We start from the raw sequence: 15,296 nt of genomic DNA, 5'->3' as shown, positions 1-15,296 counted from the left end.
CCAAACTCCTGTTAATGTTGATATTTTGACCTCTTCTCATGAATCACTAATGTTCTTCATGGCCTCTAGAATGGTAAACCCTTTCCAGAGGTTTTCAGTTGACTTTGTCCAGGTCCATCAGAAGACTCACTGTCTATGGCAGCTATAGCCTAACAAAGTGCGTTTCTTAACTAATAAGACTTGAAGGTCGAAATTAATCCTTGATCCATAGGCTACAGAATGGATGTTGTGTTAGCAGGCATGAAAACAAAATTAATCTCATTATACATCTCCATCAGAGCTCTTGGGTGACCAAGTTCATTGTCAATGCAGCAATATTTTGAAAAGAATCTTTTTTTCTGAGCAGTAGGTCTCAACAGTGGGTTTAAAATATTCAGTAAACCTTGTTGTAAACAGGTGTGCTGTCATCCAGCCTTTGTTATTCCATTTATAGAGCACAGGCAGAGTACATAATCCTTAAGGGTCCTAGGATTTTAGGAATGGTAAAGGATCATTGGCTTCAACTTAAAGTCACCAACTGCATTAGCCCCTAACAAGACAGTTGGCCTGTCCTTTGTAGCTTTGAAGCCAGACATTGACTTCTCCTCTCTAGCTATGAACGTCCTAGATGTCATCTTCTTTCAATATGAGGCTGTTTGTCTACAGTGGAAATTTGTTGTTTAGTGTAGCCACCTTCATGAATTATGTTAGCTAGATCTTCTGGATTACCTGCTGCAGCTTCTACATCAGCACTTGCTGCTTTATCTTGCACTTTTATGTTATGGAGTTGGCTTCTCTCCTTAAACTTCATGAACCAAACTCTGCTAGCTTCCAACTTTTCTTCTTTTCTTCTGCAGCTTCCTCACCTCTCTCAGCCTTCATAGAATCAAAGAGAGAGTTGGGGCCTCACTCTGGATTAGCCTTTGGATTAAGGGAATGTTGTGGCTGGTTTTTTTCTTATATCCAGACCACTAAAACTTTCTCCACATCAGCAGTAAGGCTGTTTTGCTTTCTTATGAGTCACGTGTTCACTGGAGTAGCACTTAATTTCCTTCAGGAACTTTTCCTTTGCATTTATTCTCCTTAAGTCTCCTTCTCAACAGCGCTTATCAACTTTAGCAGGTTACTTTCCATCCTACCTCTTAAAGGAAGTTGAGAACAAGAGGCATGATTACTTTCAAATGTCTGTCCCCTAACTTTGTGTATCTACATCTGTGCATATTTTCACATTTTCTTTAAGATCAGACAATAAAGTCCCTACAATAAAGGCTCTGCCCTTAGCTACTTCCCTCCCCTCTAGAAACCACCTGTTTTTTCTCATATTGATGACTTTCTGTTTTATGTTTGTTCATATGTTTTGTTTTTTAGATTCCACATATAAGTGCAACCATATGTATTTGTCTTTCTCTGACTTATTATTTCACTTAATATAATACCCTGTAGGTCCATCCATGTTGTTGTAAATGGCAAGATTTCATTCTTTTTTATGGCTGAATAATAGTCCATTATATATATACATATATATATATATATATCACATCTTCTTTATCCATTCCTCTATTGATGGGCACTTAGGTTACTTCTGTACCTTGTGAGTAATGCTGCAATGAACATAGGGGTGCATATATATTTTCCAGTTAGTGTTTCCTTTTCTTTGGAAAAATACCCAGAAGTGGAATTGATAGATTGTATGGTAGTTTTATTTTTAATTTTTTGAGGAAGCTCCATACTGTTCTCCATAGTGGCTACACCAATTTACATTCCCACCAACAGTGCATGAGAGTTCCCTTTTTTCCCCATCCTTGCCAACACTTTTTATTTGTTGTCTTTTTGATAATAGCCATTCTGAGGTATGAGGTAATACCTCATTGTGGTTTTGATTTTCTTTTCCCTAATGATTAGTGATGTTATACATCTTTCTTTGTGTCTATTGGCCATCTGTATATCTTGTTTGGAAGAATGTCCCTTCAGGTCCTCTGCCCGTTTATTAATCAGGTTTTATTTTTTTTCTGAAGGTGAGTTGTATGAGTTCTTTGCATAGTTTTGATGTTAATCCCTTAACAGATATGTCATCCTCCCATTCAGTAGTGGCCTTCTTTTGTTGATAGTTTCCTTCTCTGTGCAAGAGCTTTTTAGTTTGATGTAGTCTTGTTTCTTTTTGTTTTTGTTTGCCTGAGGGGAGATATTCCAAAAACATATTGCTAAGACTGACGTCAAAGCGTATACTGCCTATGCTTTCTTCTAGGAGTTTTATGGTTTCAGGCCTTCCATTTAAGTCTTTAATATATTTTGAGTTTATTTTTGTGTGCAGTGTGAGTAAGCAGTCCAGTTTGATTCTTTTGCATGTAGCTGTCCAGTTTTTCCAACATCATTTATCAAAGAGACTTTCTTTTCTGTGTTGTGTATTCGTGCCTCCTTTGTCATAGATTAATTGGCCATAAAAGTGTGGGTTCATTTCTATACTCTCCATTCTGTTCCATTGATCTATTTGTCTGGTTTTTTTGTGCCAGAATCTTACTGTTTTGATTACTATAGCTTTGTAGTATAGTTTGAAATCAGGGAGCATGGCACTTCCAGCTTTGTTCTTCTTTCTCAAGATTGTTTTGGCTATTCAAAGTCTTCTGTGTTTTCATACAAATTTTAAAATTATTTGTTCTAGTTCTGTGAAAAATGCCATTGGTGTTTTGATAGGGATAGCCAGCTGACAGTCTTATGGGAGTTCCCTTGCATGTAACTAGTCACTTTTCCCTTGTTGCTTTTAATATTTTCTCTCTATCTTTAATTTTTGTCATTTTAATTACAATATGTCTTGGGTGGTCCTCTTTGGATTGATCCTGTTTGGGACTCTCTGTGCTTTCTGAACCTGGATGTCTGTTTCCTTTCCCAGTTTAGGACATTTTCAGCTATTAGGTGTTAAAATATGCTCTCTGCCCTTTTCTCTCTCTCTTCTCCTTCTGGGACCCCTATAATGTGAATGTTAGTATGCTAGATGTTGTCCCAGAAGTCTCTTAAACTGTCCTTAGTTTTTTTTTAATCCTTTTTTTCTTTTTCCTGTTTGGCTTGTGTGATTTCCACTACTCTGTCTTCCAGTTTGCTCATCTGTTCCTCTGTATCATCTAATCTACTGTTAATTCCTTCTAGCATATTTTCTATTTCAGTAATTGTATCTTTTGCTCAGTTTGGCTCTTCTTTATATTTTCTAACTCATTGTTAAACTTCTCACTGTGTTTATCCATTCTTCTCCCAAGTTCATTGAACATCTTCATGGTCATTACCTTGAACTTTTTGGAGGGTAGATTGTTTATCTCCATTTCACTTAGCTCTTCTGGGGTTTTATCTTATTCCTTCATTTGGAACATATTCCTTTGTAGCCTCATTTTGCTTAATTCTCTGTGTTTATTAGTTTATATTGTGTAGGTCAGTTATGTTTTCTGACCTTGGAGAAGTGGCCTTATACAGGAGATGTCCTTTGGGGCCCAGCAGCACACTCCCCTCTGGTCACCAGAGCTATTTGCTCTACAGGGGCAACCCTATGTGGGTTGGGTTGGCCCTTCTGTTGTGGTTGGGCTGACTACTGTGGATGGACTTGTAGGTGGGATTGGTCCCTGGCCTGGTTGGCTTCCAGGTCCTGTCTCATTCAGAGGCTGCCATCTGCTGTTGGGCAAGGCCTTGCATTTTGTGATCTAGCAGCAGAACTGCTTGTCATCCCCAACTTGCCAGACCATTTCAAACCACTTTACATTTTTTTTATCTTGCCCCGTGACCATTTTCCCCCTCAGTTCTCTGGCAAACTCCCACTTTAAGTCTTAATGGAAATATCATTTCTCCAGAACATTCTCCCCAGAACTTCTGTAGACCATGTGGGATTCCCTCTATATTCCCAGGATGCCTTTTGTATACAGACTTATGAAATTTTAAAAACCTCTCCTATTATTTTCCCTCCGAATTGACACAGTTAATAGTAATCAAATCATTGATTTTATTCTTGTCTCATTCCTTGGCTCCTAGACTTCTCTGCAGTTGAGCAAGACAGGCTTCCTGCATATGGACACAATGTACGTCATGTAAGTACACACACACCTCATCATTATGTGCACACCTTGAGCATTGCACTCTCCAGGCTGTACTGGAATAACACAGACTATATTGTAATAGTTCTTTCAGGTGTCTCTTCAGCAGTCTCTAAGTCCCTGGGAGGAGTAAATATGTTTCTTTTCTTTATGTAACTCTAGCACCTGGCAGGGTGACAGCCACAAAACAGATGCTCCACAGTAGTTTGTTGAGTTGATGAAATATTGACACTTTCTCATCATCTCAGGTGATATCTTATCTCTATGACAGACGAGGATGGTACATTTTGAGTTTTCAGCCCAGTTGTTTGCAATCAGGACATAGAAAAATATGTTTCCTCTTGGAACAGAAATGATCAAAAAACGTCTGCAGAACCCCATTCTCCCTTCAACTTCCTGTATGTAAACCTAACACCATTTGAAGCTTAGGGTGGTGTGACTTAAGGGTTTCTCACTTGAAACTGTGACTCAACTTCAGTGTTATTTGCTCTGTCACACTGTGTGCAGAATATAAATACACTTCCAAGCCCTTTTGAGTCAGGTATTATTTCTTTTTTTTTTTTTTTTTTTGTTAAACCAAATCTAATATGAAACTGACTCTTTTTTGTGAGTAAATTTGAATTTTGAAACAGTAAAATAAGGTTTAATATAAAGCAAAATAAATTTTTTATGTTTATGATCTGCCAATTTCCCAGAAAAAGTTTTGTGGTGACTTTAGTTATATACCAGATATATTAAAATCACCAATGGACAACACATATTTTATTCAGGTGCCATCTGAAAGTTTTAAAAATTTGTTGACATAATCTCACTGAACTGTCCACTTTAAAATGGTTGAAATGATAAACTCTCTGTTTTGTGTATTTTACCACAATTTTTTAAAAATATGTTGTTTCAAGATTTTTAGGTTTTATAAAGGTATTGTATTAGCGTAACAATGAAAAATTTAAAAGACCATCTCTAATCTCATTATCCTATCAAGCATTGTTTACATTTTTTTTTCACACACACACACTGTATTTTGGTATTATTTCTTAAGAAATAAAATTTGTAGTGGACTTCATGGGAGTAATCTGGAGCAGGAAACAGCATGTTGTTTGTTCTTTCTAACTTACCTTTAAAATATCCCAGAAAATGTACAAAGCAGAGAGAGAAAACCCTCAGTAGGTCTGGCACTAAATATAAACTCTATCACTTGCCTCCATCATGGGGTGCTGTGGCCTTAGCACACTAGGAATAGTTTATATGAAGTAGAAAACTGCTGAGATCAAACTAAGTTTCCTCATCAGCAGACAGTCCACGCAGGACGCGGTGGAAGCGTGAAGGTGTTTCTGAACATCTCTTTTACGTTTGTGTTTGCTCTTTTTTCTCCAGTCCCCTACTGCAACTTTCCTTGCACCTAAACAAAACTCCTTTTTTTTTCTAGAATAAATTTGGAACGTTCTTTCAGACATTACTCGGTATGTAAAGATTTATGCCAGGAATAAAATTACTTGAATACTTAACCTAATTCTTGCAGCTGCCATTGGATTGTAACTGGAGTCCTGATGCCCTTCACTCAGTCTAAGGCGTGCACCTTTCTTGCTCAGATAATTATTCTACATCTTTATCTGGGTCTAGGACCATTCCTGATGTTACAAAGTCAGTAAATCTATTTTATTCACTCCCTTATGATTTTGACTGTACCTTTCCTCTGAGTGTAGGCTTTTTGATGCCCAGGTCTATCTGACCAGGATAATTTGTGCAATGATAAGTGGGAAAAAACTCCTATATGTGCTTTTGTGTCCAAATTTACTCTCCGTGTTAAATCCAACTTGCATTCAGTAGCGTGAGTGCTGTGGCCTTAAAATGCTGTAGATGAGTCAGAGGAGCGAGTTTCTGTCTTTCAGTGACTCACATCTCAGCTGGGAAACTGCTAACTGGGGAGTTACTCCCTTATTCTTTCCCTAATTACTAGCCTGTACTTCTGCTCTGTTGGCTTGGTGCCTCCTGCCCCTCGCTGAGTCTGAGCTGCTAGGAAGGTGACGAGCGCTTCCTGCAAGGCCGCTGGAGGCCTTTCTAACTTTCTCTGCTAACTCAGATCAGCAGCTTTCGGGTCTTCTGCCTTTCAGCTCCTTCTCCACTGGATGGACTTTGAAAACACATCAGGATTCATGGAAAGTTTTTCTGAAATAATAGGAAACCAAACGTTGGCTGGTGAATACTTATGCTGAAAATTATTACCATAATTTTGAAATAATCTATAAAAACATGCAGGATCTTTCATAATCCAATTATAATCCAATTTCATAATTCAGTTCAATATAAGATCTGAATCCTCAGATCTGTAGACTTGAAAACATTACCAGGCACCTTTCCAAAATTCTCATGGCATTTTGCTGTGTGCTGGATAAACTGAAGGTGATGAGCTTGATGTATTTATTCCCTTTCTTTTACCTCCCTGAAAAATGTGGTCATCCCATAATAACTCTCTAACTTTTACATTTCTTCTCCTGGAGTTTGTTGCTGTAGTATAAATGAGCATTTTTTAAATAAGTGGTTGAGAATCATCGAATGAAAATATGCTATTTAAAATATGATAATGGGTAGATCTGTTTCATCATAAAACATCGTGGACTTTAGTAATGTGCAATTAGTAGCATTCACTACAATATGTCAATGAATCTAATCTTGTACAGTAAGTACAAAATATATCAAACTGTGTACTTTTAGTTCTTGAAGCAGCAGGACGAAAGGCAAGCTGTCTTTCCATATCTAAGCTCTTCTTATTGTTCACTTAAATTCATTGCAGCTCATTTCTTTCTAAGGGAGAAATGTCGTGGCGTTATTGCTAAGATATTGGTTCACGTGAAAACATGGGCTTTTGGAAGTAAAAAAAAAAAAAGAAGCTCTGATTTATAGCATTTGCTGATTTCTGTGGTGTAGATATTCCAATCATGGCCAATGTCAAGCTACAGTTTAACAAGCCAGTCACAGAATTCCTGTGTATTTACCAGTTGGTGCTTGGGAGCCAGTGTGAGGGGCTCCATGACCCTGGGCGTGGTGTCCCACCCGAGATGCCCACTCACGGTGTCCAGCTGAGGGCCTCCCAACACACACGGTCGCTCCTGAGACAAACCAGTCTCAGCTGGGAGCGCTTCCGACAGACTCCTCTCTGTGATTTGAATATCACAGCAAATCACAACAGAAACAGGCTTTCTCATTTATGCAACAGACTTTATGTTTCCTGTATTCTTTTTCTGCACTCTTATAATGGGCAGAGACGAGTCCACACCTTCCTCCAACGTCCACAATAAAGAGCTACTTTGTTCATCTCCACACCATTCGTTTCGATGCTGCATGGAATTCTGCACTTTAATCAAAATGCTCGCTGCTGGGCCCTGCGTTAAGGTGCATGACACACCCGGGCTGAATGGCTTTGTGAAGACAACCTTCTTGAAGATGGGCTGCTTGGACCTCCCAAGTTAGGATTCCAAGAGGTGGGAGGATCTTGCCAGTCCAGACAGATGTATGACCTGGGAGGTTTGCTTGTTTTAACTCTTGACTTAGTGAGGAAAAGTGAAACATTTGGGAAGTATCTGTAGAAAGTCCTTAGTCTTTGCATATCTACATACTTCCCCAGAGATCCATTTAGGGTAGCCCTTATCAATACCCTTATCAATAATACCTCCAGGAAGGCTTTGTGTTCCCGCAAAATCAGTCCACGTACTTGCTGGTCGAGTGGATCTGTGTTTTGCTGTGCTGAGGTCCAGTCTGTCATCTAAGGGCGCCCCTTCCTGCATCTTCTCCATCAAACTGACGGGGTGCAGGGGTGGACGTTTTAATGTCTTTTGAGTATGTCTGATTTTGAAATAGATTTCTCAAGACAAGATTGTCGTAATACTTCTTGGATAGTGACATTAAATTCTCCCTCACTGACAGAGTAGTTTGAAGGTATTGCTACTCAATGGTTTCATCCCCAGTACCCTGTGGGTCACATACATTTGTTTTATAAAGTGTTCGTGTGGGAGAGATATGAAAGTAATATAGCCACCTGTTTCCCTACAACCCAACTCTGGAGATCCCAGGAGAGAGAGAAAACACTTCATAAATTCAGAGCATTGCTCTTTTCCTAAAATAAGCCAATAAAATAAGGTGGGAGATAGAAGTGGTTGGATCCCAATTTGGGAAGAGAAGGGGTCCCTGAGTAGAAGAGGCAGAGGTCCTGCAGGGAGTGGACTTGAGCTTTTTCCGTGTCCCCTGCAGACCCTCACTCCACCTGCAGCAGGCCTCTTGCAGGAGCTGCTCCCTGGGTACAGAGAGCTGGGGCCCAGGCAAAGCTGGACAGCACCCCCATCCTATGCACTGACAAAATCTTCCGTGGACTTATAGGCTGGCATGGAACTTGGGGTGCTCACACCCCACAGCGTAGAATACTTGGTACACACACACGCACACATTCCAAAGACTAGAAACACAAATCTATCACCCCAAACCCAAATCCCTGGATTCTTACCCACCACATGAGAGAATGCTGAGGTTCTTCAGCTATCCCGAGAAAAGACATAATCATAACCTTGAAACAGTGATAGGGTAATAAAAGCATAAGCGAAACTCTGAAAAAGTCAGATGTAAATGTAAGAAGAATAATAGAAGAATGTATAACTTTCAGGGATAGCAGAGAACTTTTGATCTATTCAAAGAAGATTAAAAAGAGGAGGAAAAGAGAAATAAAGTATAGCAAACCGAACACGTGAAATAAGATGAAAGAAACAAACTTTTCCATAGCAACCATAACACAGGAAGGGCATGCAGGCGGCGTGCACGCCGGGAGCCTGCTAGTGGCCAGGGCAGCTGTTGGGACCGCGTGTGGGTGGAGCCTGTGTATGTCCACCTGTGTCCGCGTGTGTGCACGCGTGTGCACGCGGGGCCAGGGTGGGAAGGGGAGCTGGTCAGGACTGGGGCTGCCCCTGCCACCCTCAGCTGATGGCATTCTATCACAGAGATCCAAGGAGCTTCGGACTTCTATGACCTCTGGGCCTCCACATCCTTTGGAAGATGTATTTCTCAAGAAAGACTTCTTAAGTTTAATGGCTTGCTTTATACCTTTAAATTATTGAGAAATATGTTTGTGAGCCTCTCTTTGAACGTTGTGGGTAGGCCTGGCAGTTGTAGGGGTGTTGAGAAGGGAGCAGATTATGGGTGTATTGGAAGCAGGGCCAGCAGGCCTTGCTGGTGGGTTGGATGTGGGCTGTGACAGAACGAGAGGGGTCCCCGGACCATGCAACGGATGGGCTTGCCAGCATCCGAGACTGGGAAGGCTGTGGGTGGGGTGGACTTGGGGAGGGGTGTTCAGAGTCTCAGTTTTGGAGATACTGATCATTAGACGTCCACATGGAGCTGTCAAATAGGCAGTCAGCACGTAGATCTCAAGGTCATGGCAGGCTTTGTCATGTGGCCCCACAGGAGAGACGTCACCAACCGTGTGACTATAGACAGAGACCAGAAGAGGGGTGAGGACAGAGCCCCGGGGTCGGGTCTTCTAACCTAAAACAGCAGCTAACTAGTCCAACACGGCGGCACAGACCAGTACTTTAGGTATATATTTTTAAGGGTCTTGTACTGAGATGTTGGAGAAAATATAATCCTATCCAACACTAACAGCCTACTGAGATTCTTGGAAAACTTCTCAAGTGAAATTGTTTCTTCTACGTTCAGCAACATAGAAGCTTGACTTCAACAAAGCATTCTTGGTTTTTAAACAAACTCCAAATTTCTTTGCGTAAAATTAAAATGGCCTTGCCTGTGAGTGTCCTTATGACCCTTTGACTTAGCTGTAATGGGCTGATTGTCCATGTTCCTGAATTGTCCTAATACACTGTCAACTCTGCATTCACGTTGTCTGTCGTTTGTTTGTTTGTTTGTTTGTTGAAAATCTCAAGGACCAGAAATTCCAAATGTCTCTTCCCTTTGGAGGTGGACACCTGCATCACGGTCCCACCTCCTGTTGACACCAGTGTCTCTCTGAAGCTGAGGAGGTCTATTCACAGAACCCAGACGTGGAGGGTCCCCAACCCCCGGGGACAGGGGTCAGGGGGCGAAGGCCCAGCGCTGGTCTAGGGAGACAGGCTCTGAGCGGATGGGTCGCCAGCGGGACGGAGCCCCAGGGACTAGCTCGGTATCACTCGCCATGCTCACTTGTCTCCCTTCTCTGCCTGGCTTTTCCAGCCGCCTCACTCCTGTGACCTCGGTACCATTCAAATCCTTATAGGGAGTTTTACTCTTCACTCCCTGTAAGGATTTGCCCTGTACCTAGTCATGGAGGGTCATCAAGTGAAAATACCTCATGTTGCAGTACTTACCTCAGGCGTCTGCAGTTGCTGCTTCCTCTGTCCTAAATGTTGTTCCTCTAGATGTGACTTGTTTCACTCCCTCACATCCTCACAATCTTGTTCAAATGTCACCTCCTTGCTAACAACGTGTTGACCATCCTGGAAACTAATACCCTCACCTGTGCCTTCACTTCTCTTGTGACTTTTCTCCATGGCACTAATCCTCATCTGACATTCTTTATATTTTATTGTTTGTTTGTCATCTCTCGCCCTTTACAAAAATCCAAGAGGACTGGAGTTTCACCTGTTTTGTACATTGACCTGGGCCTTCTTCACCCACAATGGCACTTGGTGCAAATAGGCACTCAAAAAAAAAAAAAAGAAAAAATAGGCACTCAAATATTTGTTGAACACGAAACTTACATGGCAGTGGTTTTCTAAAGAATATGGCCAGGAAAATGCTTTTTCCCTTCAAGACGTTTTTAACCTCGCAATGAGCATTATAAATGTATTGTGGTATCTCTTTTGCCTTGGCTAAATTTAATACTCAATTCGAGTAACTTTGATATCCTTTGTTTCAGCATTCGAAAAGTGCTAGTTAATATTTCTATGGATGAAGATTTTCAAGGAATTAGCTGTTAACTCGACAGAGAAGAACTCAGTCAACCCAAATGAAACAGATAACATTGTGATCACCGATATGTACTTACTATTCCATTACCTTTCAGAGAGGCTAAAAAAAAAGGATTAAGTTAGCTCAGGTTCTCACAGCCTGGTCCCCAGATAAGCCCCTTCAGGATGCCCTGGGAATTTGTTAGAAATGCAGATTTTCGGGCTCCACTCCATAGCCACTGAATCAGAACTTCTAAGAGGGGGCCCAGCAACCTGTGTTTTACCAAACCTTCCAGGTAATTCTGATGCACACTGAAGTTTGAGAGCTATAAAATTAGATAACACACTCAGATTTTAATGAAAAAGACTATATCAAACTCATATTTTCTCTTATGTCTTAAAATAGATTTTTGACTCAGTTTTAGTGGTCTTTGCTGAAAGGCCAGGGGTAGATGAGGAAATTTCATGGAGTAAAATCACCACTTGACAAACATTCTCTGAACTTATGGGTGAAATCTCAAATTCCAGCCATTCTGAGGAGCAAACCCATTCACATCCTTGCTATAATATCTGAATTTTAGAATAAAGATGTTCTTAAGGACACAAATTAGTATACAGTGTTCTCTAAAGTTAGATTACCGTGTCTATGGTTGATACCAATTAATGTTCTTACTGTTGAATATGGTACCATGGAGGACACATGATTTGGAGCGTGAGGTGTTTCTTCAGAGGTGATGGAGGGGTCCCACCTGCTGCCTTTTGCTAAGAACAGACTGTGATTTTTGTCTCTTACAGGTATACACATGTGGTAAAAGATTATTTCACTTCTTTACACATGCCCAATGGCGATTTCCAAGTTTGGGGAAATGTTTCCTTCTTCCTAAAAAAATGAGTTCTCATCCATCTTAAATATTCTCTTACCAATTCAAAGTGAGGCTACCAAAACAACAGCATGAATCCCTGGAGAAATGCTCCTACACAGACAGGAAAACGCCTATAATTCTTGTTGATCAGAGGAAGTTCCAGAATACACGTTAGTCTAAAGGGTTCCCTCAGGTCTTCTAAAGAGCTATTAATAAAATAATATATATACACAAAACGAAAGACAAACAAATAAACTTAATAAAATGTGTTTCGGTACCTCTTACAGGGCCCTGGTTCATTTGTTCATTCGTACCTTTTCACTGGTGTACTGAGGTTAATATATTTCATTTTTATCACTGTTAGTGTAATTATAATTATGTTTATGATTTCTCATTGTTTTTTCCTCTTTGTACACACATGCAGAAATTGTGCCTTCTATTATGACTGCAGAATTGACTATATATACAGAAACGTAATGAAGTACAAGAAACATAAGAAACATAATGAAGGTTCGAAACAGGAAGCCTTTTTTTTTTTTTTTTTTTTTTTTTTTGCTGCAAAGAGGTTTCCATCCTGTGAGGTCTTGACACAATTATTCTATTTTCTTTCAGATAAAAAAAGTTTGTGCTTAATTCCATTTTAGTGTTTTCCTGTTTCTCTTTGTAGAGTTTCTCTACTCTCATCAAATATGGTTTTTCACAGATTTGGACTCTGTGGGTCTGTGGCAATAAGATTCGTAACCACGTATGTGAAAACAATTTCCTGTAAAGCTTCATGACTCCACGCAGATACACATATGAGTACCGATTGACATGTCTGCTCTGAGAAGCTGCAGGGCCTGTGTCTCCACTTCACCCTAAACTCATTTCCTGCCAGGCACAACTCTTGAAACAGTTCAAGCAAAATCATTCTAAGAATATAGTGAATTATGTGCTGATCTCATGAGGGGAGCATTAAGCTCGTCGTTTGCCAGGAGTTCATTTCTCAGTAACCCTGATACACCCCTTGCCAAAAAAATCGCCGTTTAGTGCTTCAGTTCAGAAGTGATTTATTTTTTAAAAGTGTTTCCAGATGTTTGAATTCACCTTCAAAAAGCCACATTTTCGAAAGTGAGTGACCTTGACTCTCAGCTACCCCGTCAAGTCCTGCACTTTTGTTTAACGTGTTGAAATAAAGATGCCTGTTTGACTCACTGCCGTCTTAGCTCAGGAAACCCCCACTGCACATGCGCTGAGAGCAGCGCGCAGGACTGCTTGGGGGCGGCTGGTGCCACATCTGCTTCTAGTCTGTCCAACCCCAGTGAGGATTGCCCCGCCACTGCTGCTCGTGAGAACCTGGGCTCCTGCTGCCTCCCATTACCAAAGAAAGGAAGAGGCCAAACGGCTGAGTGACCTCTGTCATTCCGTACAGTTCTCTGCGTAAACACGTTGCTGGGGATGAACAGTGCACTCGGACTGGTGTACCTTTCCTGTCTTCCAGGGCCGGAAAGAGAGCACGTGTGTATTCCCTGCACTGGCGTTTAAATCTCGGCTCCTGCTAAGACACCAAGTGGCTGTAAGTGGTGTGTTTATCAATTGTCTCCTTGGTCCATGGAAGCAGGGAAAAGTCATTTTCTGGGCAGAATTGGAAAATTGTACTTTGTTCACTTACACTGAATACAGAGAAAGTCCTACCCTCCCTTTAAATTAGAGATGTATTGAACCTACTGCTTCAAAATATTTTAACATGAGATGTAGGCTCTTAGAAAAAGCACGTATTTATGAAAAGATAAAACTATGAAATGATCTTTCTCGGTATACAATGGACACGTGCTGGGTCAGTTATTGTAAACGGAGTTAGCAATGGACACGTGCTGGGTCACGTGTGAGTCTGCTTCTTTTTTTATTATATTCACTAGTTTGTTGTAGCAATGGACACGTGCTGGGTCAACGATTGTCAATGGAGTTCTAATTCATTAACTTACACCGCACACTGCTTTTGGAGTTCTTTCCCAATGAGTGGTCGTCTTCACGGTGCCCTGCAGTGCCTACCGCACAGACCACAAGATTTCTCCCAGCAGACTTGCGTGTTCAATGTGTGTGGGGGGTGTGGGCATTCTTCAGATTGCGGGCTAGAGCTTCGGTTTAGATGCTTGTCTGAGCTGAGAACTCTTCTGGCACTTGGCCATGATGATTAACACCATGGCCTTCAAATTGGCCGGCCATGGATTCAAGCCAGCTCTCGTTCTCTAACCATGTGAACTCGGGAAGGTAGCTTTGTGTCCACTCATTTTTAAGATGGAGATACTCTTATCACAGCCATTGTTGAGTGTGAGGCTCCGAAAGTAGAGTACTTAATTCAGTATTTGTCACAGAATAAGTGCTATGTGTCGACTTTTTATATATATATATAAAATTGTAATTATTTCTATTATGGTTATGACCAACTATATGCCATCTTGAATATCTGTTGTGGGATTCTAAAGCAGAGCTCCTTGAATGAGAATGACTTACAGAAAAAAAGCAAAGCCAGTATTCCTTTCTTAAGCGATATCTTGATTTCAGTCATTTTTGAAATGTCATCGTCACCTTAATTATCTTAAGAACATACTCTTTCTGTTTTGTTTATGGATCATTTTTATCAGAGAACTTCGTGTAGGGAGAAGATTTGTTTCTTCCTGTGTAGCAGGCGGAAGTCGGTCTGTGACCCCTGCTAAGCACGGAGCCTTCAGGGGGCAGCTGAATAGAGCTTTCTTGCAGCCTGGCTCTGGTTTTTCTACATGTGTCCACGGCCCTAAACGTTACCGATTCCAGCGCGTGTGTAAACCACAGAATAATGGATATGAAATTGGAAAGCTCGCACCCTGAAACTCCGTTGCCAGGGAATGCGTAGCAGTGTTTATAGCCAGAAAACGGTGCTGACAACGCAGTATCCACCTTCGGCTCTGATGTCGAGCAGGAAGCAGCTCTTCCTGCCAGAGGGGCCCAAACGTCCAGCTCCGCTCTCCTGTCTGCCTTCAGCGGGCCGGGGGTGCGCTGTGTGCACGTTTCCCTGCATCTTTTGGGGGACTCCAGGCGGGTATGTCCCAGAATGTCCCTCCTCCTCGGAGATGCATTCTCCTAGATGGGATCATCGTCGGTAACCCTTCCCTTTCCTTTGGTTCCCGGCTTCTTTTCAATGGGTCCAGACTGGCTTATTTCTGTTACGGACTTCGAACTGAGGGGGGTCCATCAGGCGCAGTCTCAGTAGCGGACCACTTGTCCCCGTGTGCCAGGCTACACCGCTTGTTCCCGTAATTAATACGAGGGCCCCCTTTCACTTGCAAGGTGACCCGGTTTAGAAATAAGTTGTAGGAGTCTCAGTCCCGAGTCTCAGACAGTGTGGGCATAGCGTTTGCACTGCTGCTCTAGCCTCTTTCCCTCTGAAGGGGACCGGGAAGGGGAGGTCGGTGTGCCTCCCCCCGGCTGTGTGTCTCCCCGGC

At 41.6% G+C, this 15,296-nt stretch overlaps 1 long non-coding RNA gene across 1 annotated transcript in view; it reads left to right on the top strand.

Annotated features, from left to right (window-relative positions):
* The window catches only part of LOC132371621 (uncharacterized), a 63,922-nt gene extending 50,502 nt beyond the window's left edge, over window positions 1-13,420 (top strand). The window contains exons 6-7 of the long non-coding RNA XR_009504899.1: window positions 3,988-4,043; window positions 13,316-13,420. This is a non-coding gene — a long non-coding RNA (uncharacterized LOC132371621). The remainder of the gene's footprint in view (window positions 1-3,987; window positions 4,044-13,315) is intronic.
* Window positions 13,421-15,296: the final 1,876 nt, after the last annotated feature.

Source organism: Balaenoptera ricei, chromosome 9 (genome assembly GCF_028023285.1).
Source record: "Balaenoptera ricei isolate mBalRic1 chromosome 9, mBalRic1.hap2, whole genome shotgun sequence".
Taxonomy (NCBI): domain Eukaryota; kingdom Metazoa; phylum Chordata; class Mammalia; order Artiodactyla; family Balaenopteridae; genus Balaenoptera; species Balaenoptera ricei.
This window is presented reverse-complemented; position numbering and strand designations above follow the sequence as displayed.